Source organism: Loxodonta africana, chromosome 24 (assembly GCF_030014295.1).
Source record: "Loxodonta africana isolate mLoxAfr1 chromosome 24, mLoxAfr1.hap2, whole genome shotgun sequence".
Lineage (NCBI taxonomy): Eukaryota > Metazoa > Chordata > Mammalia > Proboscidea > Elephantidae > Loxodonta > Loxodonta africana.
The window spans coordinates 40546089-40573583 of NC_087365.1; the positions used below are offsets into that span (position 1 = coordinate 40546089).

A 27495-nucleotide genomic window follows, 5' to 3' on the forward strand; every position below is an offset into this window, starting at 1 on the left:
CCATATCAACAAGCCCTCATGCCCTTGATTTCTGATTGGGTTTGGTCAATGCCGGGTCCCAGAAAGATCATAGGGAGAAAAGGGGAGGGGAGTTGAGGTCAGAGAATTCATTTGGACTAGCTGCCTCCCTCTACCAAAAGTCACTGCTCCTCAGAGCACAACCAAAGTAAGACGAGTGCTCAAGCACATATGGATGGGTATAAGCAAACTGGTATATGAGTAAGTATAGGTGTGTACATAGGTGAGAACAGATAGAAGTATCCATAGGTATGTGAAAATAAATTATATGGGTGCAGGCACACACATTCATTGAAGATACAAATACAGATACTCCTCAGACATAACCAAACACCTTCCAACATTGGTGTTCTGGGTTTGAAGGCTTAAGGCCATAGTCTCATGAGACAACTCAGTCAATTGGCATAACATAGTTCACAAAAATCATGAGCTGCATCTCAGTGAAGAAAGTAGCGCCTGGGGTCTTAAAAGGTTGTGAGTGATCATCTAAGATAGACGTACACATCTAATATCCCTACATCTTTACTTGACAGGAGAAAAACAGTTAAGAAGGCAACCAAAAACACAGAGAAGAAACAAGTTACAAGAGCCATGACCTCAACTACCCCTGAGACCAGAAAAACTAGATGGTGCCAGGCTACCACCACCGGCCATTCTGACTGGGGCCACAATAGTTGATCATGGATAGAATGGGAGAAAAATATGGGACAGAACTTAAATTCTTATTTTAAAAATAAAAGCCAGACAAACGAACAGTAGTGAACAGGGGACTCCCTGAGACTATCGTCCCAAGACACTCTTCAAACCTAGAACTGAGCCTACCCCGAGTTCAACTTTTTGCAAAATAGCAGAGGGGCACACGAAATAAAGGGATACTGCCCTTAAGATCGGTGCCCTACTTAAAAACCACCTGTATGAGACCAAAAGGTCAACAATTACTCAAAAGCAAAAATGAGAAGATAAGGGGGCAGGGAAACTAGAGTACTGGAAAGGGAAGAAACTGAACACAAAGAGAATGTTGACACATTGTGATAAATGTAATGTCACTGAACAATTTGTGTGGAAGTTGTCAAATGGGTGTGTAAACTTTCACCAAAAGCTAAGTAAAATATTAATTAAAAAAAAAAAGTCAGTGCTGCTCTCAAGGTGGCCTCCTCTATGTGACAACTTCCTTCGGACTTCTGATAATCACTTCATCCATTTGACCCTTTGGTGCTAGGAATAGCTTCACCACTAATCCTGGGTTGCTGCACTATCCCTTACAGTTTCTTCTACATCCTGCCCACACCTCTTTAGGTAAACTCTCCTGGAATTATTCTAAATTGAGAAGGACAACTTTTCCTGTTAGGACTCTGACTGATACAGACCTATCTATAGGGTCACTATGAGTCGGAATTGACTTGACGGCAATGGGTTGGGTTTTTTGTATAGCAATCCAGAATCGTGTATACTTTGAATCGACATAGGGAGAATGGGCAGTTCTGGAGTTCATCTCAAACGGAGAAGCACACTCAGGCAGGATTTGATGATTCTACATTACCAGGCTCCCAGGCTAGCCTGTGCTCCCGGAATAGTCCCACAACTGAGCCACATTCCCTGGACCACAAGGGACTTAACATCAGTTTCTAAACCCTTGGGGCTCTGAGAATTGGGGTAGATGTTCCAGACAGCCCCATATTTGAATTCTTCATTCTAGGCTCAGTCAATGAGTCCCAGGTTTTGGGGTTTTTTTTTTTAATTGTACTTTTTTAGATGAAGGTTTACAAAGCAAACCAGTTTCTCATTAAGCAATTAATACACATATTGTTTTGTGACATTGTTTGCCAACCCATGACATGTCAACACTCTCTCCTCCCTTCAATTAGTCCCGGTATTGCAAGTTAGTAATCGTGTCCAACACCCCAATCTCTTAGGGACCTGGGGAAAGAGAAACAGTAGCCTCTCAAATGCCCTGTCTTCCGAATTGTGTCACTGTTTCAAGCATGGGTTGGGAAATAGGGCATAAGAACTGATTCTCCAAGACCAAAAGGGCTATTTTAACCTCTGAAAAAGTAGGAAAAGAATGTTGAGCAGCCAACACCCATTCCCCTCTTATCCTTTCACCTCCTTACCAATACCCTAAGGAAGTGAGGAAACTGAGGCATACAAACGATAAATGTGTAAGGCAGAGCTAGGACTGAATTCAGGTATCTGGATGCTAGTCAGATTTTAACTCTAATAGTCATGCTATCTCCATTTTGGTCTGTGTTAGCCAGTTGCCCGAAAGCAAATCAAAGAGAGCACTCTCCAGTTTGGCCCTGACCCACCATGACGGCATCAGGCTTCTAGTGATTAAGATGGATATATGAGGTCTAGAGTGACCCTAAATAACCCAAGACTGAAGAATCCAAACATTTCATTTCTTTTTACTGGTTTCTAGAGACACAGAGCTAAGGGCCTCAGTTTTTAGCCGTCAGCACCTACCATGTACAGAGCACTCTTCTAGGTGCCCTGGTGAGTTGCAAAGAATCGCTCAATTCTTACTCTTAAAAATTTTAATTAAGAAGAACAGAGAGCTAAACATGAAGCACGAGAGAGGCGAGTTGTACACCCCAGGGTTCCATGAGGGTCAGTTTCACTGAGAATAAGTTCAACAAGGGATCGAGCCACCAGTCAAAAGCTAAGAAAACCTTGGGCTGATCTGTTAGAATCACAATATGTAGAATAAGGAGGGAAGTTACATATGAACAGCTGAAGAAACCAGGGATCCATAGTCTGAAGAGGAAGACCTGGGGGTTGAAAGGGAAGATGACAGCTGTCTTCAAGGACTTGGAGGGTTGTATATATTGTATATGAAAGGAAAGACTCACTAAGTCAGTTCAATGGGTCGAAGGCCCCAGAACATAGATTGTAACTTCTTACTAAGACGACTGTTCTTGGGCTCCCAGAGCTGTCCCCACACAAGAAGGGGAGTGGCATCTCACCAGTGGTCATACTGGAAAACACTATGGTCATTTCCTATCTAAGAGTATACAATCTTAATGTCTTGTTTGGATGCCAGAAATAGAGCGTAGATTGTATGTGCCAGCATTTTTCATCCTGCTAACAATAAACTCTTGAGAGAACAGCAGTCTTATTTCATTCGAGAAGTGTCTATAGTTAAAAATAAATCAAAACTATCCTCATAATGTTTTTCCTTTAAAAAAAAAAAAAATCAGCCCTATTGTTGTTGTTGTTAGGTGCTATCAAGTCGGTTCCAACTCATAGCAACCTTATGCACACCAAAACGAAACACTGCCCGGTCCTGCACCACCCTCACAATCGGTGCTATGTTTGAGCCCACTGTTGCAGCCACTGTGTCAATCCTGTTAAAGGTCTCCCTCTTTTTCGCTGACCCTCTAGTTTACCTTACCTTACCATGCATGATATCCTTCTTCAGGGGCTAGTCCCTCCTGATAATATGTCCAAAGTATATGAGACGAAGTCTTGCCATCCTCACTTCTAAGGAGCACTCTGTACTGTTTCCAAGACAAACTAATCAGCCCTACTCTGAATCAAAATGGTACAAGCGTAACCTGTCGCACCATTTTGCGTAACTATGCGAATAGTTTAGTGTAATCAAAGCCATCATTGCTTTTGCTTTTAGACTTAGAAAACTAAATGCTAAAAAGTCAAGGAAGAGTCTAAAAATCGCTGCTACTGGGAAGAAAGTGATGCGATGTTTTATTTTCTTTGTTCTCTCTGCCAAAAAAGATAAAGGAGGTTTGGAACTGAGAAAGAAAGACAAAAAGACAGATTCAAAAAAGCAGAAAAAGGCATTGGAAAGACAAGCATAAGGGTTTAGTAATATTAACCGTGCAGAACCTTACTGAAATTCCAGATGTGTGGCCTGCATACCTAAGTATATACTCTACTGTCTCTACTCGTTTCTGCTTTTTTGTTCACCACTTTGAGCTGGCTAGCAGGAGAAAAAGCAGGAGAGAAGGATATAAACGTAGAAGCTCATCTTTCATTCAGCCTACCTGCTGCCTTCAATGGCCATCACAATTCAGCACAGAGAACATTAGTGATTGTCACCATGGAGACAATTATAATGTCAAACCCAGAATTGTGGAATCACAAAATATGAGGCACACATAACAGTAACAGGTCTGAGGGAGCGAGGAAGTGGAGAGCCAAATTACTAGGCGAGAAATGCAAATCTTTGGAAGCTCTTCTGAAGCAATTCAGATTCTTAAGTTTTTTTTCCCTTTCAGAAGATGGAGACTATTACAGATTCTTTTGAGTTAAATTAATTCCTTCTATTCACAAAAGATATTAAGATATTATACCAGAACTCACAGTCTTTGGACACAGTGAGAAATGAGTGCCTTATAAAAGGATATACGATCAGGTGTAGATGCCTTCATTACAAAGTGTGGCTTTCACCCGAACCGAAGGAAGCAATCTTTGTCCTAGATCACAGAGTATTTCTTGTAACCCTATCCTTCAATGCTATTAGCCTTGGGAGACAACTAAGTAAATAGAGTGTGAAGCGCTACAAGAGAGCTATGTACTATATGTTCCAGGAGAAACGATGGCACCTAACATAGCCTCAGACGTGAGGGAAGGCTTCCTGGAGGAGAGCACCACAGATGAACCTGGAAAGGCAAGTAGGTGTGGGTCTGAGAAGGTAGGGGGAGTGCATTCTATGCAGAGGACATAGAAGAGAGCCAGGATGACTAAGGTCAAAATTCTGGGGAAAGCTGGCATTTCAGGGCTGTCCTGAAGACTCGGGGATCACAAAGGGGCCATGAGATGAGGGCCAGAGAGATAGAAGAATTCAGGAGATCATTTCAAGGAGGGAATGACTCACAGTGTGAATGGATGCAAGTCAAGTCAGGGGAGGGCTAAAGTCCTGGACTTAGTTAACCACAAAGAGCTGTGGGTACCCTCTGCCAGAGCCATTTCAGGGAAGTGACGGTGACAGAGGCCAGAGCACAAAGGGCTGAGTGGCAGGCAGGAAGAGAGGAAGTAGAGACCATGGGTGAGGCTCCTTGCAGAAGCTTGGCTAAGAACAGGGAGGGAGCTATGAGGGAATACAGAATGAAATTTTATCTTCCAGCCTGAACCTCTGCTCTGGGCTCTAGGCTCTCATCTCCCCTTGATTTCCTCCTTTTACCTCACCTGCTACATTCACTTTACACCCTCCTCTCCCCTTTACCCATTCTGCATATGACAGCGTGGTCTTTTAAAATTATAAGTCGGACCTCTTACCACCCCCCCGCTCCCCCGCCCCAAAATACAATGGCTTCCCATTCCACATTTTTAACTCCTTGCCATGGCTTGTAAGTTCTTGTGTGGCCTGGGCTCTGCTTCCTTCTCTATCACCTTCTCATGCCCCTCTCCCTCCTGCTCACCACAGATAACCTAGTCTCCTTTCCCCAAACCCTCCAGGCATGCTCCTGCCTTAGGATCTTTGCTCAGGCTGCTCCCCCTGCCTGGAATGCTCCTCTTTTGCCCTCCCTTCTCCAATAAAAGCTGCCAAAGGGTGAGTCACCTATAAGGGAATTGCCATGACAGAGGTCCTCCTTCACCCCGTGCCCAGGGATTCACCTCACCCCATCTCCTTCAGAGTGCAGGTTTTCCAGCCCTTCAGGTGGGATATGTCCTGGCTCTTACCACTGGAGGCTTTGACATCAAAAGACCCAGGCCCTAGCTCATTCATCTGCTGCTTCTTTGTTGTGCGGCCTTTGTTAAGACACCACTTTATCAATTTTCTCATCTTTAAAAAGGGAAACAACATCTACCTCCCCAGTTGTTAGGAAGTTCACCTCAGAAGGTGTGTATAAACACCCCAGTTCTCCTATCTCCCGACCATGGGGTCTCTCCCACCTTTGTAGCATTTGCCTCTACCAGGAACCAGTCCTAGGCCCCTCGGCCCTTCCGAAGCTCTGCCCACAGAGGCAGGAGGAGAGGCTTCCCCCTCCATTCTGTCCTAGGACTGCACAGGTCCTCACTCCTCTCAGAGCCCTCCCCGCCATTTTGTGCAAGCAAATAAACACTCACAACACCCCAAATTTATCCCCTATCCAGTAACGCCTTCTCTCAATCATCTCTCCTGTGGCCTTAGTCACCCGCTTTGATTCCAGAGAAACTTCTCTTCCTTCTGGGCACCCACAGCACTTGGTGCTAGCCACTAGAGAGCCTCTGTGATTCTGGATTATAATGAACATGAGTCTCCAAAATTAATTTGTAGGCTTCTCAACAGCAGAGAGCCTGTTCTTGGGAGAAATGAATACAATGAATGATGTCAACTGAGTGGTAGGGGCCAGGTACTTCTATACAGGCTCCCATTTAGTCCTCACAACAGCCCTTGAGGGCTCCTATTCTTACAGATGAGGAACTGAAACTCAGAGAGGTGCACTTGCCCAAAGTCACACAAAGAAACAGACAGCAGGGTTGGGGCTCCCATAGGTTAAACAAACAGACAAAAACAGATTGACTCCCAACCCTTTTGTGTCTCCAGCACAGGGCACATCTCCAAGCATTTACCAGAGTCTCACAAATGATCTACAAATAAATAAATGGGAACTCTCTGCTCCAAGAGCAATTTTTTACTGAAGAAATACTCTTGTATACCTACAACTAAAGCCTTGACTAAAGAAACACCTTTTTATTTTACCTTAAAGGTAAATACCAAAGGAATCTGAGAAATCGTATCTTGGAAATGTACACACCTACAGAAGACGACCCTCAACCAGATGGATTGACACAGAGGCTGCAACAACGTGTTCAAGCATAACAACGATCATAAGGATGGTGCAGGATCGGGCAGTGGGCTCGATAGCACCTAACAATGACGACAACAACAACAATATACAGTAAACAAATACTTAATTCTTCAAATGGCCGTTTAGGAGAAATTTAATGACTTAAGCAAATAAATACCCACAACACCCCAAATTCATCCCCTATCGTTTTCATATGCATGGAAAGTAGCATTAAAGCCTTTAAAATACCATTATAGAGAAATTTCAGATCTCTCCAACTGGTTATCTTGTACAATGAACCATCACAAAACATCTAAAATCCCCAGTCAGGCTGGAAGGAAGACCTTTTAGAAGAGCAAGCCAAAGTTTCTCTTCATCAGATCAGGCTTTTCTTATTAGAATCCTCAGCAAAGGATGTTAAGCCCTTGAAGGGAGAATTAAGGCCAAATTTGTTACTGTTTTTCCAAAAGCCCAGGAAACAAATCTTGATCCAAAATGTACCTGTTCTACTTAAACGGTTGGTTGAAATAGGCATAAAAACTTTCTTTCTTCTGGAACAGCTAAGCCACCATAAAACAGACAGGGCTCTTCATTTTAGAGCTCAGAAAAGTGGCTCCTCAGAGAGTTCATGATTTGTTAAAGAAATCATGCGTATTGCCCATGGGAGCCAAATCTCAGTCTGCCTTATAGTCATCGCTCTTGGGCAGGCCTAAGAGTTCCTGATGTCTGAGTGCCCTATGGTATCAACATCTAACGAGGACTTTTATTAACGTTATTCAACTTTTCTTACATAGTGATACTTAATCACTCAAAAATACATCAAGTACCTTCCTTTCTAAGTTTGACAGTGCGATACAAGCTAAACAAAAAAAACAAGGTATGAATAATCCTTCCTCAGCCATATTTTTTTTTCAGCCATATTACAGTCCAGTCAGAGAAATAAGACATTCATTTAACACACAGCCAACAATTCTAGGCAGCATTTAAATGCTAAATGACTAGCACAGAAATGTACCATACAGACTGTAGGAAAGAAGGATTCATGTAGATTGGGGGTAGGGACAGAGAGAGCTTCAAAGCAGAGAGAGGTATGATTAAAGCTGAGCCTTAGTGAAGGGACAGTGTGGCAGAGCCACACAAATCACCAAGCCAGTGGGTGCCAAAGTCTACTTCACAGAGAAAATATAAGCTTTTAACATAAGCAATTATTTCCAGCCTCCTACTGTCTATAGAAACCCTATGAAGCAGTGCTACTCCGTCCTATAGGGTTGCTACGAATCGGAATTGACAGCAACAGATCTGATTTTTGGTTTTTATTCTCTACAGACTTAAAAAAAATTTTTTTTTTTAAGTCTATAGACAATAACTTACCCCCAAATAGCCTTTCCTCTCCCCATACCATCAAGAGGAAGAAGCACCCATTCTCTGGCAAGGCTACTGACCATCCCATGTATCTCCTTCCATCTGTAGAAGTCCTACTCAATCGTTTGTTCTTTCTTCCCCTTGAATGTGTATCTTCTCCCTTTCTTCTGACTCCTTCAGCCTCTGAACATATAGGAGCCCTTTTAATCCTAAAGTCATCCCTTTCTCAGGTGCTTCACACTCTTCATTTCATCAACATACTTTACAGCTGAGCTCTGTTAAGCAGTACCAGCAGCAGATATGTATCTCCACTTCATTTCTGCAGATTCACTATTCTACCCCCTGCAGTCTGGCTTGTGCCTCCTTCATCATGACACTGACACATTCACCTCTAATGATACATCCTAGGAGCTAAATTCAGTGGACATTTTCCAACATTTACCTTACTTAATTTCCACGACCCCACTCTTTCCTGATCTTCCTCCTCTCAGTCTACTCCTTCTTGGCTTCTTTTATAGGCTCGTCTTCCTCTGCCTCTCCCCTAAGTATTGGTATTTCCTGGTGTTGCATCCTTACATCTCCTTTTACTTTACATACTCTTTCTCTCTGTTTGAAATAATCTGAAAATAAAATTTCAACTGACACCTACGCACTGATGACTTCCAAATTTATATCTCCAATCCAGATGACTCGGGTAAGCTCTCCAGACCCAGGCATTTACCCGCTGATTCCATAGACATCTCAAACTCCATGTGGGTAAAGCCACACTCAGCATCCTTCTTACCACACTTGCTGCATTGATACTAAGAGTAAACGTTTGAGTACCAATTTTGTACCAGACACTACAAACGCATTATCTCATTTTATCAACACAACATCTTTGTGAACTAGGTGTTATTATCATCCCATTTCATTGAAAAGGAAACTGAGATATAAGAAAATTAAATAACTTGCCCAAGGTTAACCACTTCGTAAGTGGCAGTGCTGGGATCTGAACCTCAGTTCATTCTAGAATCTATGCTCTTACTCTCTCAGCTATATAGCCATCCTGTCTAAGAGAATGACGCAAACTTCCCTAAGGCAGACAAGGCAGAAACAAGTGTTTCACCCTAGTCTTCTAACTCTCCCTCACTCCCACTAGTCCCTTTCCTTGTGGCATCTACCTCTAGAGCCATCCTCTTGTTCTCCATTGTTACTATCACCTCTCCTTTCCTGGCTTTGCTGTGTTTCCCTGGGATTATAACTGTAGCCCAACTAGTCTTTCTTCCTCTAATCTTTACCTCTCCAATTCAAACTTCTGTGTTTAAAGTGATATTTTAAAGATACTTTCAAAGAAATTATTTTTCTTAGGTGTAACAACATCATGTTATGCCAAAAAAAAAAAAAGCACAGCAGATTAATATAGCTGCTGTCAGTAAGTTGTACACCTTTAAGAAGTTGAACTGGCAAAAGCTGTTGGATAGATATCCTTACAGCAACAACAAAAAAGAGTAGTTGCTGAAGTTGCTTATATACAACCAAATACCTCATGGGATTTGGTTCCTTGGCTTGGAGATTTAGGGTCATGGTTTCCTGAGACATTCCAGTTAACTGGCCTAATAATGTGTTTAGTGCTTCTGTTCTACCTCGTAGTTCATTGAGTAGTGCCTGGGGTCTTAAAAGCTTGCAAGCAGCTATCCAAGGCACAATTGGTCAACTGGTCTCTATTCTCCTAGAGCAACAGAGGAAGAAAGAGAGTCAGGAATAGAAGGAGGAAATGGAATGTGTGGCTAAATGCCTCCATGAACAACTGCCTCCTTTGCCACATAAGACCAGAAGAACTAGATGGTGCCCGGCTACCTTTACTAAACACTTTGATCAAAGGTTCTATAGAACCTGATCAAAGGAGGAAAAATGCAGAACAGAATTTCAAATTCTCATGGAATCCAGACTTCTGGAGCTATGGAGACTAGACGAACCCCTGAAACTATTGCCCTGAGGTAATCCTTAAATCTTAAACCAAAAACATCCCCTGAAGTCTTCTTAAAACCAAACAACAGTTTAACTTAACTAGTAAAGTATGTCTGCCTTGAGCTTTATGCTCTTTTAAGAACTATCTATATGGGATGAAATTGACAATAGCAACTCAAAAGATTAGACAGAAACCTTAAACCTTAGGGGGCAGTAAATTTATGTTAATTAGGGGAGGAACAACTCAGGAAAGGAGGGTGAGAATGATTGCACAACTCAAAGAATGTAATCAATGTCACTGAATTTGTACATTTAGAAACTTGAACTGGTACATGTTTTTGCTGTGCACATTCTCAAGAACAAAATTAATTATTTTCTTAGATGTTCCTAGAGATCATGCTAAAGCATAGAAAAGTAAATGATATGATACCTGGGATTTTATTTAAATACGCCAGCCAAAAAAATAAAGTGAGAAGATAACTAAAACAAGATTGGCAAAATGTCACTAATTGCTGAAGTTGGGTGATGAAGATATGGGCGTTCATTACACTATTCTTGTTATTTTGGGTATGTCTGAAAAATTCCATAATAAAACTCTTCAAAAACTCATCATAATTTATGATATATATTAACTTAAAAGTACAAAGTAGAGAACAGCATGTAAAAGACAGTGAACCATTTGTGTAAAAGAAGGAAACAATACACAAAGTACATAAAATACAAACTATTTTCTTGTCCTAAAACAGTGCTACTTAAAGTGTGGTCCTCAGACCAGGGTCTATGAAGGGTTTACTACCAGTCTGTGATAAGTACAGAAACTTTCAACACAGTCTGATACTGCCATGACATTCGACATGTGATGAGTGAACTCTATTTGTTGGATTGAGTACAAATCAGTTGTGGTTTGTCAAGCTTGTATGGTGAGTAACACGAGCTATGTACTACTAACCCACCACTACCAGTCATGCACAATAGGACCACATATTGGCCAGCCGTGAACTGGAAATTTTTTTAAATACTGGTCCTTCACCATAGAGAGTTTGGGAAGTCCTGCCCTAAAATGTTTTTGGAGGGATACCCAAGAAACTGGTAATATTGTTGCCTCCAGGGAGGAAAACTGGATGGCTGTGGGAGAAGTAAGGATGAAGGAAGCTTTGCATTATACCCTCTTGGGACCTTCTGAGTTTTGAACCATATGAACTTATTACTGATTCAAAAAATAAAATTAAGATTCATTTCAAGTTTCCTGTGGAACACTTTCCTAGGTGCTCTGGGCCAAGTTGAGCCCCTTCTTAGGGTGCTCCATGCCTCTATCAAAGCCCTTACTAGAATGACTTGTGCACTCAAAAAGGCACCCCTAGGGGCAGCATCTGGACATGCTGTCAGGAGGGATCAATCCCTGGAGAAGGACATCATGCTTGGTAAAGTACAGGGTCAGTGGAAAAGAGGAAGACCCTCAACAAGACGGATTGACACAGTGGCTGCCAACAATGGGCTCAAGCATAACAACGATTGTAAGGGTGGCACAGGACCGGGCAGGGTTTTGTTCTGTTGTGCACAGGGTCGCTGTGAGTCGGAACCAACAACACCAACAGGGGCAGCATCTAGCTTTCCTACTTCTGTATCCTCAGCACCCTGTATAGTAGTATCAACAGCAGGAGCTCCATAAATGTTGAAGGGCTAGCAACCGACATTATACCCTGTCACATCAAGTTAGTATCAAGTGAGATGCTATTAAATGAGAATGTAACAACAAAATGTGGAAGGCACTTAACTGTGATGAGGAAGAGCCAGGAAATTCAGACAAGTTGGGCTACAAAATCAAGACACAGTCCTTCTAGGCCACTCATTTCCCACAACTACCGGATCACCATGTCTACTTCTGAACGAGGACCATCATACAGATAGACACACATCCACTCTAATACTTGATTTGAAGGTCTCAACAATTCCATGAGTTTCGCATGGCAAATAACCAGTAACATTTTATGAGTAAACTGAGGTTCAGAAAGATCAAGGGACTTGTCTGGGTTGCTACAGAAAATACCTACAATGCAAGATCTTAGTTCTTCAGTGATACGCAGGTACGAGGGATCATAAAAACAACAGGTCAGAGCTAAAAAGGAACTGTAACTGTTCAAAACTCATCATCTATCCAAACTTGTGAAAATTAAAGATATCTTCCACTATTATTAAAAGATATTTTAAATTTTATAATTATTCAGATTAATGTTTGTCTTACTGCACTAGAATATCATGATATGTTTTAGATTACTAGCATTATCATGTCTATTGCAGTAATACATTTCTAGTCATATGGTAAATAGCTACAGGCATTGTTTTTCTGAAATAAGGCCAGGATGTATTAAATCTGTAGTTCTTTATGATCGCTAAAGTAGCCTATATTAACCCCAGGCACCAAAATGATATTATTTATTATTAATAAACATTAGAATTAGTGAAATAGTAATAATAATTAGTCCAAATATTGTATTTGGGGACACCATGGCATTCTCTGAAGCCACAGAGTAGTGGAATCTCTCCTTTTGCCACTCCTGTTAAAGAAGGCAGGGGGCTAATTACTCCAGCACTTCACATGTTGTTGTTGTTGTTAGGTACCTTCTAGTTGATTTCAACTCATAGAGATCCCATATGACAGAGCATAACTGTCTGATAGGGTTTTCTAAACTGTAATCTTTACAGAAGCAGATCACCATGTCTTTCTCCTCCAGAGCTGCTGGGATGCTGGGACAGGTGGAACCACCAACCTTTTGGTTAGCAGCTTAGTGCTCAACCATTTGCACCACCAAGCCTCTTTCTTCACATGCATATTAGCTCTACCTATTTTTTTATATTTGCATAGTAACTTACCTTTTCAAAGCTCTTTTTCTATATAGTTTTATTTACGTATTACAAAAATCTTATAACAAGGTGTCTAAGTTATTAAGAGCTACTGTAACAAATACCACAAGTGGATGACTTTAACAAACAGAAATTTATTTTCTCACTGTTTAGGAGACTAGAAGTCCAAATTTAGGGCACAGGCTCTAGGGGAAGGCTTTCCGTCTCTGCTGGCTCTGGAGAGGGGAAGGCCCTTGTTCCTTCAACTTCTTTCCTGATTCCCTGGTGGTCTCCAGGGAATGTGGTGGCACAGTGGTTAAGAGCTCAGGCTGCTAAACAAAAGGTCGGTAGTTCAAATCCATCAGCTGCTCCTTGGAAACCCCATGGGGCATTTCTCCTCTGTCCTATAGGGTCGCTAGGAGTCAGAATCAACTCAAGGGTGATATGGTTTTTTTTGGGTTTTTTTCCCCTTGATTTGGTGACCTCCATGTGGCATGGCATCAATCTTCCCTTCTCTGCTTTTCTCACTTGCTTATTTTATTTCTCAAAAGAGATCAATTTAAGACATACCCTACATTAATCCTTCCATTAACATAACAAAGAAAACCCATTCCCTAATGGGATTATAACCACAGATATTGTTGTTGTTAGGTGCTATTAAGTTGGTTCCGACTCATAGCGACCCTATGCACAACAGAACAAAACACTGCCCGGTCCTGCGCCATCCTTTCAATCGTTGTTATGCTTGAGCTCATTGTTGCAGCCACTGTGCCAATCCACCTCATTGAGGGTCTTCCTCTCTTCCGCTGACCCTGTACTCTGCCAAGCATGATGGCGTTCTCCAGAGGCTGATCCCCTCCTGACAACATGTCCAAAGTATGTAAGACGCAGTCTCGCCATCCTTGCCTCTAAGGAGCATTCTGGCCGCACTTCTTCCAAGACAGATTTGTCCGTTCTTTTGGTAGTCCGTGGTATATTCAATATTCTTCGCCAACGCCACAATTCAAAGGCGTCAACTCTTCTTTGGTCTTCCTTATATAGGAGTTAGGATTTACAACACAATTTAATCCATAACACCAGGGCAAATCCTTTTTATTCCAGTTCACAGAAAATTGAGGCAACGCCTATGGTCATGTAATTAATAAGAGTCAAAACAAAGACTGGACACCAGGCCTTCCCACCTCTAGGCTTACAGTTATTCTACAAAACAATCATAGATTCTCAGCTATGGATTCACCAAACTGTAAGGGCCATGAGGCTAGAGAGAAACCATGTCTGATTTGCTCCCCACTCACTATGAGTCAGAATTGACTCAGCATCAGTGGGTTTTGTTTTGTTTTGTTTTTTGGTGTCTAGCACATGGGAGGCCTGGTGGCACAGTTCGTAAAGTGATCGACTGCTAACCAAAAGTCTGGCGGTTTGAAATCACCAGTGGCTCCTTTGGCAGAAAGATGTGGCAGTCTGCTTCCATAGAGGTTTACAGCCTTGGAAGCCCTACGGGGTTGCTATGAGTCAGAATTGACTCAATGACAGTGGATTTGGTTTTGTTTTGGTGTCTAGCATAGTAACTGACACATAGTAGGTAGGCATGCAATAAGTACATTATTTGGTGAATGACTAAATTTGCTTTCTTAGACTTGCTTAAGTTACCTGTATGGTAAAATGGGGCTTATCACATCACCAAATATTGTGGCTTTTTAAATGCTATTGGCATTATCAGGAATAACCAAAAAGGAAAATGCTCCCTTTTCAAAACTGTGTATCTTAATTCCCAAAGAAATCCGAATTCTGGACCCTGGGTCCCACTTCTACCCAAAAGATAACAAGTGGCATTATTTTCAGCTTTCTGGAAAATAAAGAGTTGGATTGAGCAGGCAGGTGGAGGGGTGAAAATAGAGACTCAGCATGGGAAAGGAAAAACTGACTGCAGGTCTCAGGCCTAACAGTGACCATTTGCGAGGCTGGCACAATGGTGCACCTGAGCTAACTTACCATGGCAAGAAACGAGTTTGCAGGGGAGTGAGGACTCACCCAGAGGACACATGTAAGCTAGAGAGTATCTATTCTGGGGAAGAAAAACATAGCTTTGAGGCAGACCAAGCCCAGGAAAAAGGCCAACAGAGGCCAGGAGCAGGAAAAGTCACTCTGGGCACAGCTCCACAGCCTGACTATAAAGCTCTATGTGCTTGGCCAAGCTAGAGCAAGGGAGAACAAGGAGGAGCCAGCCTCCTTCACCTTATCATGGCCCCACCCACAGGCCTCTCCTGCCTGCATTGTCAACAAGGACCCAATAGCTTCCCTTCCATCCCTGAGAAAGGTACTCAGAAATGAGATCACAGAGGCCTGCTAACCTGGCCAACAGTTTCTTTTTCTTTGAAGGACTCATTACCATCACTTAGAGCTCCATCTTCCTCCACTTCCTAAACCATATATCCAAGCATACGTATCCCACTATCATTCTGGTTTTCTGTCTGCCATCACATCGTATTTCTGCCATCATATCGTATTTCTAATTCTTTTGGGATTGACCATATCCGCTACGATCTAAAGATCATTTTTGGCTATGCTTCTATAAAAGCCCTTCTCCACCATACATTCCTTAATGCTTCATACATTATTATGGGGACAAGTTATTCAAAATAATTAAGGTATGAAGTATTCTGAAGAGTGAGTCATTTAGATAACTGAAGGCTAATTTATTAATAACCAAAATGTTTCTATAGTCTTGTTAAAATAATTCCTTAATAAACAGAGTACATAATAGTTCAAATATGCTTTATATAATTTATAAATTATCAAATTTAATAGTTCAAAATTCTTCTCAACTTTCAAGATCCAGTCTGAGTCCAAACACCTCCTTAAAGCATCCTCTGATCTCCTCTCGCCAGCTCTACCCACTACCAGAAATAACCTCTCTTTCATCTGTGATCCTCCAGCATTTTGATTACATCTCCTTCACAGTACATAGCACATAGTCTGCTTGGGGTAGTCTGCTTCGGGTTAAGAGATTTAAATGAACCTTTTCTAGCTTTTTAGATAAGTTCCTTGGGACCAGGGGCCTTCTCCTATAACCCCATGGTATCTAGTTCATAGCAGGCAGGCAAACACCCCACAAATTGAATACTCTTAGTGATTCAAACATTATAAAAAGCACCATATGTAGGACAGATAAGTATGATATTAAAGTGTAAAAAAAAAAATTACATGTTATTAATCGTTAAAACACTCATTGGTCTCTGTTCATTATTCCTCAGCTTTAGAAGAAAATGTTTTTCTAAAAGGGAAAAATACTCAGAATTCCTTTTTTTTTTTTTTTCCTAAAATTGAATCGCTTTTTGAAAATCTCAATGTACAAGCTGAAAAGTTCTGGTTTAGTTGGCATTGCCATATTTTCTAGGTCTCAAGATGTGCATTCAACTAGCTTCCCGCAGTACACCAGGGAGAGAAGATGGCAGGGTAGAAGGATGTGGTTAAGTGACAGGAATACAACCGAGATGGTTAGGCCCATGTTTGGCACTCAGTTCACCAGTTAAAAAGCCAGGCTTCTCAGGCTAAGAGAAAATAAGACAGGGAACACATGCTAAAGCAAATCAAGTTTTAGGCTCCAAGTTCATAGCAACCACTTTTAGCCAGGCTGACAACATTTGTTTCCCAAAGTTTTAGTGTTTCAGTATGACAAACTGAGTTCTAAGCATGGTTTTAAGTACTCTAAACACTGCAACTCAAACTCAGAACCTCCTTATTGGCAATAGGGGACTCTCAGTGGTCAGCCAAAGAGTTATGCATGAACCGTTAACTCCAGGTTCCTTCCCCAGAAGCTATTCTTTTACAGGATTCTTCTTCTTCATCATGGAAAGGAGAATTTTCTTGGTGAAAATAGGGAGAATGGGACAGTAAGACTGCTGGCATCATATTAAGTGTCTAATCATACATACGGCCCCATGAGGTTATCATGTCTTTGGCTTATCATTAAGTAAATCTTTCTTTATCCAGCATTTAAGAGACAGAATTATACCACATAAGTTAATTTTATGGATAACTAAAGCATTAAAATATGCTCATTTATGATGAAAAGCTTTCTGAACTGTATTGTTTCCTTCTCAGCCTTTCTGAACAAAAAATCAAAAACCAAACCTGTTGCCGTCAAGTAGATCCCGACTCCTAGAGACCCTATAGGACAGAGTAGAATTGCCCCATAGGATTTCCACAGAGCGGCTGGTGGATTTGAACTGCCGACCTTTTGGTTAGCAGCCTAGGTCTTAAACACTGCGGCACCAGGGCTCTGTTTCTGAACAAACCAAAACATAATTTGACCTATTCATTTATTCCTGTTGAACAGAATAATAACTATGATCAATTACTGTTTGCAGAGATGACTGAGGTAAACAGGACTGTTTCCCTCTACAATAAATGTCCTCGAACTGCCATACTTTGAATTATTTTGTATAGCTTTTCTGTTTCCGTTGTTCCCAGCTGTCCCTTCTTGCTGCTGTCAGTGTGCTTGCCTCTCAGGCGTATTCCCTTAATTCACTGCTGCTGCTATGTGATGGACCTGGAAAGCCAAGCTTTTAAGATTCATGGGCTAAGGCTTGCTCCCTCCAGTCTCACCTTGCTGCAGTCCCAGGCAGTCTGCTTCCAGACCCCTTGTACTTAACCACTACAGCACATTTCCCAGACTTGCCTATTTATAAGGAATTACTGGGGGTGGAGTTAAAAAAGAACACATTCTCAGACCCCTTGCTTAGAAATTTCTAATTTGGCGGGCCAAGGATGGAGCCTTGGAATCTGTATTTTTAACACGCACTCTCAGCTAATTTTCATGACCACGCAAGTTCAGAAACACAATACTACATGTCACCAGTGGCTGCTCCCTGGAACTGGGATTCCTTCAGAAGCCTAATTAACCCAGAACAAGGCTGACTCCTTCCAGAGAGACCCTGTAACCAATAAATCTTCTAGGTCATTGCTCTTCTACCTCCCTCCCATAGAATCCCCTGGTCCCCTAAGGCACCTGCAGAATGGCCAGAACATCTCTCCTTGTTGCTGGTATCTCTGACCTCAGGTCAATCCCTGTTTATTCGCTGAAGACTTCGCCCACCTTCCTTTGCTCTAACCTAGATATCCTGCCAGCATTTCTGATGGCTTTTCTAACTATAAAAATGACCCAAACAAGACTCTGGCCTCTCAGTTTCTTCACCTTCTTGGCTTTATTAACCTTTACTTCATTTCAGCTATTCATGTCTATAGCAAAACCCAGGGATCTGTCATGCCTAGTAATTAATTGCTCCAACTCTGAAGTCTTCCATTCACTTGTTCCTCTCTGACCACATCCTATTACTCCATCACTCTGAATACACCCATTCTTTACCTTCGTCAAGATCTCTGATCCTCCTCTCCTCCTTATCTGGCCTAGACACCCTGATCTATCCTCTTATTCACTCCCTGCCCAATACTCTCAATTCCCCTGTTCCACTGTCTTTCTGCCTGTTGCCCTGCAAACCGCAACACTGGCTCAATCCAACTATATGCCTTCTTTGCTCCTAAAACAATGCAGGTGAAGACTAGTGGCACCCCCAATCAGTCCATGGTCGCCTACCTCAGCAGGGCCCTGAGTATTGCCTAGAGATCATGGACATTGCCCCTAGTCCATTCTCCCTCCTCCTCACTTCAATCTGTATCAAATTCCATTTCTCCTCTGACCTTTTCCCACTTACTCTTAGCAGACAACTTCATACTCTGTTTCATGGAGATGATGGAAGCCATCAGACTAGCACTTGCTTAAATGCCATCCCACCCAAAAATGCTCTCTGACTAGCTACTCCATCATAAGAACTGCCAAGCCCATTGGGCCTACTGTTCCCTTGGTAGATTATCGGAAGTAAGCTCCCTAGTAACAAACATTACTGAAATAAGCAGAAATGGTAGTGAGTACCTTTATGGTAAAAAGAAAAACAAAAAAATGGTATGGCCAGTCTCTCCGAAGATCTTTCTCCTCTGAGAACCCTTCTAAAGATGGGAAGAAGCTTTAAGAAAGAAAGCAAGCTACCTTACCTCACAAGCATTTAACAGCTTTAAATACAAACATGAAGTTGTCACACATCAATAAAATAAGTATAAATCCTAAGTCAGAGTCAATTCCATGAATTTTTATAAATGTAAAACCAGGGTCAGTGAAAGAACACACATAAATTAGTTATTGGCTGTCTTTCACATTTACCCAAACTCTAATTTGTTGATAGGGCTACGTGTCTTTTCCTGAGGGTTTTCGTTCCTTATAACAATAGTAGCTAACACTGATTGGTTTTTATGTATAATTCTACTCCTCACAATGACCTCCTAATGTAGAAACTACTGTTTTCCTCCATTTACAGCTGAAAAAATAGACTTACACATGTTAAGTAATTCGGACAAGGGCCTACAGCTAGAAAAGGGGCAAAGGTAAAATTAAAACACAGAGCCTGTACGCAAATTAACCTATATGCTTTGGCATAGTGGTCACAGAAATTTCCCAAAAGAATGTAACACCCTAACCTAAGTGTTCTTATTTCTTATATTCCTATATATGCTTAGAAATAGAAATGCGAGGACTGGTCATATATTAGTATTATAGCATATTTCATACTTATGCATTCACACATTCATATTGGAAGGGAGTATGAATGAATAAATGGGAAGACTGTAAAGTCAGAGCATGCAGATTCAATACCCAGCTCTACCACTTTCTTATTTGTGTAACTTTAGAAATTACTTAACTTCTCTAAGCTCGATTATTTCAACTAACAAAAGAATGATAATAATACGACCACCTCATTTGAGTTCTTGCAAAGATTGAAAGAGATAATGCTTGAATGCACTTAGCAGGGTACCTGGCACATACAAGGCCTCCAAAAAAAGGTAGTTGTTATAATTATTCAAAATATTTTGAGGCCCTGCACCACTGGATTCTAGGCAGAGTGATGGGTGCTGGAGCTATAGCCATAAAATAGGTCAAGGCGTTCCTGCTCTTATAGGAACAAACAAATAAATGAAATGCTTGGAATTTAAGTGACATCAGGAAAGGCTTCTCTGAGGAAGGAATGTATGATAACAGCTTCAAGAATGAGAATCTGCATGAATTCAATCCCCAAAATGTGAAGACTGAGCCAGGCCCCACCTTTCCACTTCTCAATCATTTCTGTTGCCAGCTGTCTATGTGGCACACACTCTCTCTGACCCTAGTCACCCAGAGCTAGGACAGATCTCACAAGGTAAAAAGCCACTGCCCTTCAGACTGCCAAACAGGCAGACACCAGCTGTAAGTTTGGGACATCCACACAACACCCTCACTTTCACCTACTGGGTCCCCCTCACTTTCACAGAACTCATGGAAGATATTATATGTACAACTACCAGTTTTATTATAGTAAAAGGACATAAATCAGGATCATTATAATGAAGAGATACACAGGCAAGGTATGGGAGAGTTCCCAACGCAGAGCTGCCATGCCTCAGACAGGGCACATTACCCTACCCTTCACCAACCAGGAAGCTCCCTGAGCCTTAGTGTTCCAGGCTCTTATTAGCCAGTCCTGCATGACAGGCTAAATCATGCCTCCTGAGGCTAGTTGATATTGGTCTGCCAGATGAGTCTTTTCTGATCAGACCAGATCATACTTGCTAGCACAAATCCTCAGGTGTGGCCTGAAAGTCCCAGACCAAGGCACCTCAGTTATTCCAAGGGCTATTTCTCTGGTACCAAGGACAAAGGCCACCTTTCTTAGGGTAAAACTTTACCCCACAGGATGTTTTAGCAGAGACCGAATATTTGAGAAGGGTCTCTTTGTATGAGAGAAGAGCAGGGGCAAGAGTGCTGGGCAGAGGAAGGGCCTGTACAAAGAAAGAACTTGGCATGTTTGAGGAACTGATGGCACTCCAACCTGCTGGGAGCATGTTGAGCAAGGAGTAGAGGTTAGAGAGTGAGGTAGGGGCCAGGCGACTCAGGCCCTGAAAGTCAGAGTAAGAAGTATGGGTATAAGTCTAAGTGCTGTGGGAAGCCACTAAGCAGGAGAATGATGCGATCTGGCTTACTTTTTAGTAGGATCACTCTGGCTGTTGTGGGAAGAATGGGTTAGAAGAGGACAAGAATGGTAGCTGGAAGCCCAGCTAGGAGGCCAGGGCAATTGTCAGGCTGAGAGAAGACGGTGGCTTGGTTAGGAGGATGGAGGGAGGAAAGAATTTGAGATGTTCTGGAGGCTAGGCTGACAAGCCATGCTGATGGTTTGGATTTTGGGTGTGGGAACAGGAGGAATCAAGGACTACTTCAGGTATCTGGCCTGGACAATGAACGGACAGTGATTACGTCGACAGGGAAGACTGGCGGGGGAGAGGAGTAAGGAATGAGGAGTACAAACTTCAAAGTTTGAGTGGGAGCTAAAGAGATCAATTTTGGAGATGTGAAGTTTGAGAGGACTATGAGGCAGCATCTGAAAATGCAAGCCTGGAACTGGACAACAGTCTGGGCAGGAGATGTAACTGAGGGAGTCACTTGCATGCAGAGGGTATTAAAGTCCTGGGAATGGATGAGATCCCTTAGGAAGAGAAGAAGATGACAGAAGCAAGGTAGCCAACTGAGGAAAGAAAAAAGAAATCAGGTTGGTAATCTAAAACTGAACAGGGCAATGTAGCCCACGAAAAAATACATAGAAGTACCCCGAGTACATGCTCGATAAATGTCTGCAGAACAAAAATTCTTAACAAATTCCCTTTAGGTCTTGAAAAAATAATTTTTTTTTTTTTTTTTACTATTTTTTCCCCTAAATTCTTGTATACTTGGGCCATAAGGTCAATGAAAAGTTTTTGAAGGTCCCCATTTGGGTTGTGTTCAGAGATCCCCTTAAGAGCAAAAAGTATCTTCAGGAGCTCATGAAAAATTAAAAGTAGCCTACCTGAAGTTCAAGCCTTTAAAAAGCTTACACTCACACTATATCCTCTCTGTAAAAATTCTACCCCAAGGTAAAACTTTTACCATCCTTATAAATGAAAATGCAATTACACGTTTCACTGCAGATGTTGTTTCATCCTGAAAGATGAAACTGGTACTTTCAGACAGTTCAAGAGTCACATGAGAGATACGAAATGCCCAAAAGGTCAAGGATTTATTTTAAAATGTTTAAAAAAAAAAAAAAAAAAGGACCATAAGTATACCTGCTAGGTCATCCAGAAACTGATAAGCAGGGAGTTGAAAAGGATAGAATTGCCAGGAAAATAAGTAAATATAACAGCTATTCCCCAAATGAAAACACATTAAAGCTGCAATTATATCTCTGGGTATCGGCTGACACAAAAAAACCCACTAATGTTCTTGAGACTTATACTATCACTAAGATCCACAAAACTGAAATCACAGCTATAAACATAACTAGGACACCTTACACTTTTCAAAGATTTCCAAGGTAACACAAGGAATAAAGCGTAAAGAGAGCCGGTAACGTTTGCCAAAAACGTTCCTTTCCTCAATTGTTCAAGTCGAGACTAATTCTTTTTAAGATCTTAAGCTTCACTTTATAAAATTCTTCTCAGATATGGAAAGGCATAGAAACTCCTGACTTTTGAGGTATTCTTATTCCACCTCATGATACGGTTATCTAGAAGTCTAGGAGGCTACCAAGAAAGTCATGTGAATGGATAATAAGCATTTATTCATTCATTTAACGAACATTAAGCACCTACTATGTACCTGGTAATGTTCTGAGCCCTGAGGATACATCAGTGAAAAGACTCACACTTCCAGATTAATGGGGGAAGAAAGATGATAAGCCAACAAATATGTATTTTACCAAGTGGTAAAGGCTATGAATAAAAATAAGAAAAGGCACGAAGGGTAGGGGGAAGGGGTACAGTCAGAGTAGTCAGGGAAGGCCTGAGAAGGTAACAATCTGAACAGAGATCTGAGGGAAGTGAGGGAGTCAGCCATAATATCTACGGACTAGAGCTCCAGGCAGTGGGAATAGCAAATGCAAAAGCTCTGAGACTGGAGCAGGCTTAAAGTTTTTTTGTTGTTGTTGTCTTAAGGAACAGCAAAGAAATATAGAAAAAAAAAGTCTGGAAAGGTTGGAAGTGAGGACAGAGAGGTAGCCTGATAGGTCAGGGCAAGGACTTCAGGTTTTACTTTACGATGAGATGCTACTGAGGGCTCTGAACAGAGGATTCACATGATGATTTACCTGTTAAAAGGATCATAAAGTGATACGAGTTTCTATTCATAAAATCAAGATGTATTTCTCACTATAAGTGAAAACAACATACAATAAAACAGTCCTACAGTACTGTAGTATTTTTGTAAGAAAATAAAATATTTATACATGGGAACAAAAGACTAAAAGGACAAATACCAAACTGGTTTGCTGTGGTTTGTGGGATTTTTTTTTTTTTTCTTACACTTTTCTTTGTTTTTCAATTTTTCTACATTAAACATAAATTACTTTTTAATGTTATCTTTTTAAAAAAATCTACTCCACTATGAAACTGCCCTAGTCTGAAATCTTACTTAAATATGGGGAAAAAAATAAAAACAACCTGGGGAGCATTTTCTCCAAAAATTACCCGTTTCCAATGCAATGTTTGCCTGTCACGAACCACTGCACAAATCAAGCATTGCTCAATGTATCAAGGTCACAAAACCAACTTGGTTAATATGTTTATCATTACATAGTAGCTCTGTCCTCCCCAGCAACTTTGATACCATCTTTCCAAGGCAGCACTAGAAGGGTCCTTTTCATTCACTTCCTAAGTCTCTTTGATACTCCTTTGCTGCTTCTGGATTTTTCCACTGTATGTTTCTTAGAAACAAATTAAGCCCAAATAAATTGTTCCAGTTAATGAAATACGCTTTTGGCTCTTTCCTCATGGCTGACAATTATCCGGCAAAATACCAATTGTTTCAGGACACATTTTCTCTTAGTTTTGAAACACAGGCAGTCGCTGGGTTATGAACTCCTACTTGCCCTGTAATGTTACATAAATTTGCCTTCCCTTTGAAACACTGAACCAACCCCCCACATAAAACGAATTCTTCATCACAATCACCTCCACTTGCTGCATGTGTGGCTTTTTAAATCACTGAAACGATTTCAAGCCATTTCTTGCACTAAAAAAAAACCCCCAAAAACCAAACCCGTTGCCATCCAGTTGATTCCGACTCATAGTGATCCTATAGGACAGAGTAGAACTGCCCCATAGGGTTTCCAAGGAGCGGCTGGAAGATTTGAACTGCCAACCTTCTGGTTAGCAGCTGAGCTCTTCACCACTGCGCCACTAAGGCTAAACAAGAACCTTCCGCACCTGTTCCAACTTCCTTACAAATTCAACGTAAAGCCTCAGGAACAGATCTGTTACCGGGGACTGCCTGTACTGCAATACTAAACCAAAACTAAACTCATTGCCATGGAGTGGATTCCAACTCATAGTGACTCTATAGGACAAACTAGAACTACTCCCATTGGTTTCCAAGGCTGTAAATCTTTACAGAAGCAGACTGCCACATGTTTCTCCCACGGAGTGGCTGGTTGGTTCAAACCACTGACCTTTCATTTAGCAGCTGAGAGCTTAACCACAATGCCACCGGGGCTCCTTACTACAACTCTAAGTCACCATGGCTTCAACCAACCATGGACCAAAAATATTTGGGGAAGAAGACAATTTCCAAAAAGCAAAACTTGAGTTTGCCATGACAAGCACTAAGCTGAATCCACTCGAATGAAGTGATATGTAGACATACCCTGCTGTAGCCTCCCACCAGTTCACAGAAACCCTGGTGGTATAGTGGTTACGTGTGGCAGCTGCTAACCATAAGGTTGGCAATTCAAATTCACCAGGTGCTCCTTGGAAACCCTGTGGGGCAGTTCCACTCTGTACTATAGGGTCACCTTGACTCGGAATAGACAGCAACAGGTTTTTTTGTTTGCTTTTTTTTTCTTTGTCAGTCTCTCCCCAGCACTCATTGTCTGCGCATTGTTCAGCCAGCATCTCATTCATTTGATAATTGTGTTGTGTGCACCCTTTGTTTCTGTGAAAAAATGGCTCCTAAAAAGCAATTAAATGGTCAAAGCAATCCTTCAAAGGCTAAGAGGGAGCATAAAGTGCTATCTCTCCACAACAAAAATCTTAAATCTTTTGAAAAGTGGCGTGTCACTTGCCAAAGTGGGCCGCAAGGTCGGTAAGAAGGAATCCAGCATTTGTACTATAAAGCAGAAAGAAGGTGAAAGTCATGAAGTGTTAGTGCTCTCCCCACAACAGCAAAAACCATCTCTCTGGTTTGTGATAAAGTGCTCGCAATGACTGAGAAAGCATTAAGTGTGTGGCTAGAGGACATGTCACAGAAGCATATCCCTGTTGATGGCAAAATTCCTAAAGGAGCACTTAGCCTCTACGAGCACTACTGTGAGGGGGTTGAAGAGAGTGAGAGGAAGGAGCTTCAGGCTAGTAAGGGATGGCTGGCTAGCTCTGTAAAGCACTGCAGCCTCTAGAATTTCAAGACCATGGGAGAATCGGCTGATGTCGAGGCAGCAACATCGTTCCCAGAGGAGCTCAAGAAACTCAGAAGAGAAAGGCCATCTTCCAGGGCAAGTCTTCAATTGTGATGAAACAACTATTTACACAGTGTTTACACTGTGTTAGATATTAGAAGTCATCTACAGATGATTTAAAGTTTATGGAAGGATCTGCGTAGACTATATGGAAATCCTACGCCATTTTATATAAGGGACTTGAGCATTCTTGGATTTTGGTATTCCTCCTGGTGGCATAGTGGTTAAGTGCTACAGCTGCTAACCAAAAGGTCAGCAGTTTGAATCCACTAGGTGCTCCTTGGAAACTACGGGGAAGTTCTACTCTGTCCTATAGAGTCACTATGAGTTGTAATCACCACAGGTTTGATTTGGTTTGGTTTTGGGGGGATCCTGGAACCAATTCCCTGTGGATACCAAGGGATGATCATAAATGGAAACTACTGTAGTCCCTTTTTAAATTAAGGATGTGTGGAGGCCGTATGAATAAATATTTAGGAAATCTAACAAGTTCCCAGGAAGCTATACATAAGAATCACCTGGGGATCTTGTTAAACTGTAGATTCGGATTCAGTATATCTGGGGTGGAAAATGTATACTCTCAGCAGGGAACTTGTTAGAAATGCAAATTCTCAGCAGGGGTTGAAGCAGTTGGAAGCCCTGCCTACCTAACACCCTCCCACTCCCCCCTCCTACCCCCAATCACGTAACAGTTTCTCCCAGGGCACAAGCCCAGGGCAATCACTGCTCAGAAATGCAAACCATGCAAGTCAAAATTACTCAAGCTCTCAAACACTTTCCACCAAGCCTCACATCCCACCCACTCCCTAGTCACTTCCGACAAGCCTCTCTGAATGAACATCCCAGTTTGGGAAGCTGAACAAGCCCCAAACGCCGCTCACACCCGATTCCGGCAGCCGGGAACATTGGGCCCAGGTTTACTGTTTTTGCTTAGGGCAAATAAATGGGCCAACAAGGGACCCAGGTTTGTTCTCTATCCCGAATGGTTCGAGTCCCGGTCCAACTGCTCGCCCGGAGCGAGCTACTGCTCTTTACACCAGAACCACGGGCTGCCATATCCCAACGTGCTGCGCTGAGCCCGCAGGAGTGGGAGCAAGTGGCTCTCGGCCGCTCAGCATCTCGTCCCACATCTGTCAGGCCCTGCCTCCCACCCCTCCGGCGCGCACGCGGTGCTCACACGGGGCGCACATTCGGACACGCTCCCACCCGGGCAGGCGGGCGTCTGCCGACACCCCCTTTCCAACCACCTCCCCATGTTGCCGCTTTTCGCAACCCTGTGGTCCCCGGGGAGCACACTGACACCCAGGGGCCCACCCACAGGCCCCCGAGGCCCCTAAACCTGGGAGGGGGGCGATGACAGATGGGTGGAGGGCGGGGCTTCGGGGGGAAGGGGCGGGGCCTCCCACAAGGGGGTGCTGGCGGCTGACAGAAAGACGGGGGGCAGCGGGCGGGAGGGCTTGGCCGGCACCGCGGGTAGGGCTGGGGACAGGCGTGGCTGGCAGGAGCTGGCGCAGACATAAGGGGCTGACGGGCAGAGAGACACACAGACGCTGGGGACTGACAGCCGCGGGGGCACACGGGGCCGGCGGGCCGCGGAGGGCGCTCACCTGGCAGCGGCGACGGCGGGGGCGCCCGCGGCCGGGCCACTCTCCCCGCGCTCCCGACCTTCCTCCCGGCGGGCGGCCGGGCGGCCGGCGCAGGCCCCGCGGAGGCGGCGGCGGCGGCGACGCCGGAGCCGCGGACTGCTGAGCGGCGGGGACGCAGCTGCACCAACGGACTCCGGGCCGCTCGGCTCGGCTCGGCCGCGCTCGGAAGCGCTCGGCTCCACTCGGCCCCGCTCGGCTTGACTGGGGGCGTGGCCCGAGGCCCCCCGCCCAAGTCGCCTCTGGCGCTCAGGGGGCGGAGCTTTGGAGCAGGCTGCCCCCTGACGTCGCGGGAATGGCCCTTCCCCTGGGCGCATGCGCGGGCGTCTGCCCTGCTGTCACCCAGTGCAAGCTGTGGCTGTGGGGCGGAGGGACGTGGGCGCAGTG

At 43.0% G+C, this 27495-nt stretch overlaps 1 protein-coding gene across 2 annotated transcripts in view; it reads right to left on the reverse strand.

Annotated features, from left to right (window-relative positions):
- The window catches only part of ZHX3 (zinc fingers and homeoboxes 3), a 130811-nt gene extending 103650 nt beyond the window's left edge, over nucleotides 1-27161 (reverse strand). For both annotated transcript variants that reach the window (XM_003411549.4, XM_010591688.3), the window contains exon 1: nucleotides 27073-27161. The gene's annotated coding sequence lies outside the window, so the exon portion shown is untranslated. The remainder of the gene's footprint in view (nucleotides 1-27072) is intronic.
- Between the last annotated feature and the right edge of the window lie 334 nt (nucleotides 27162-27495).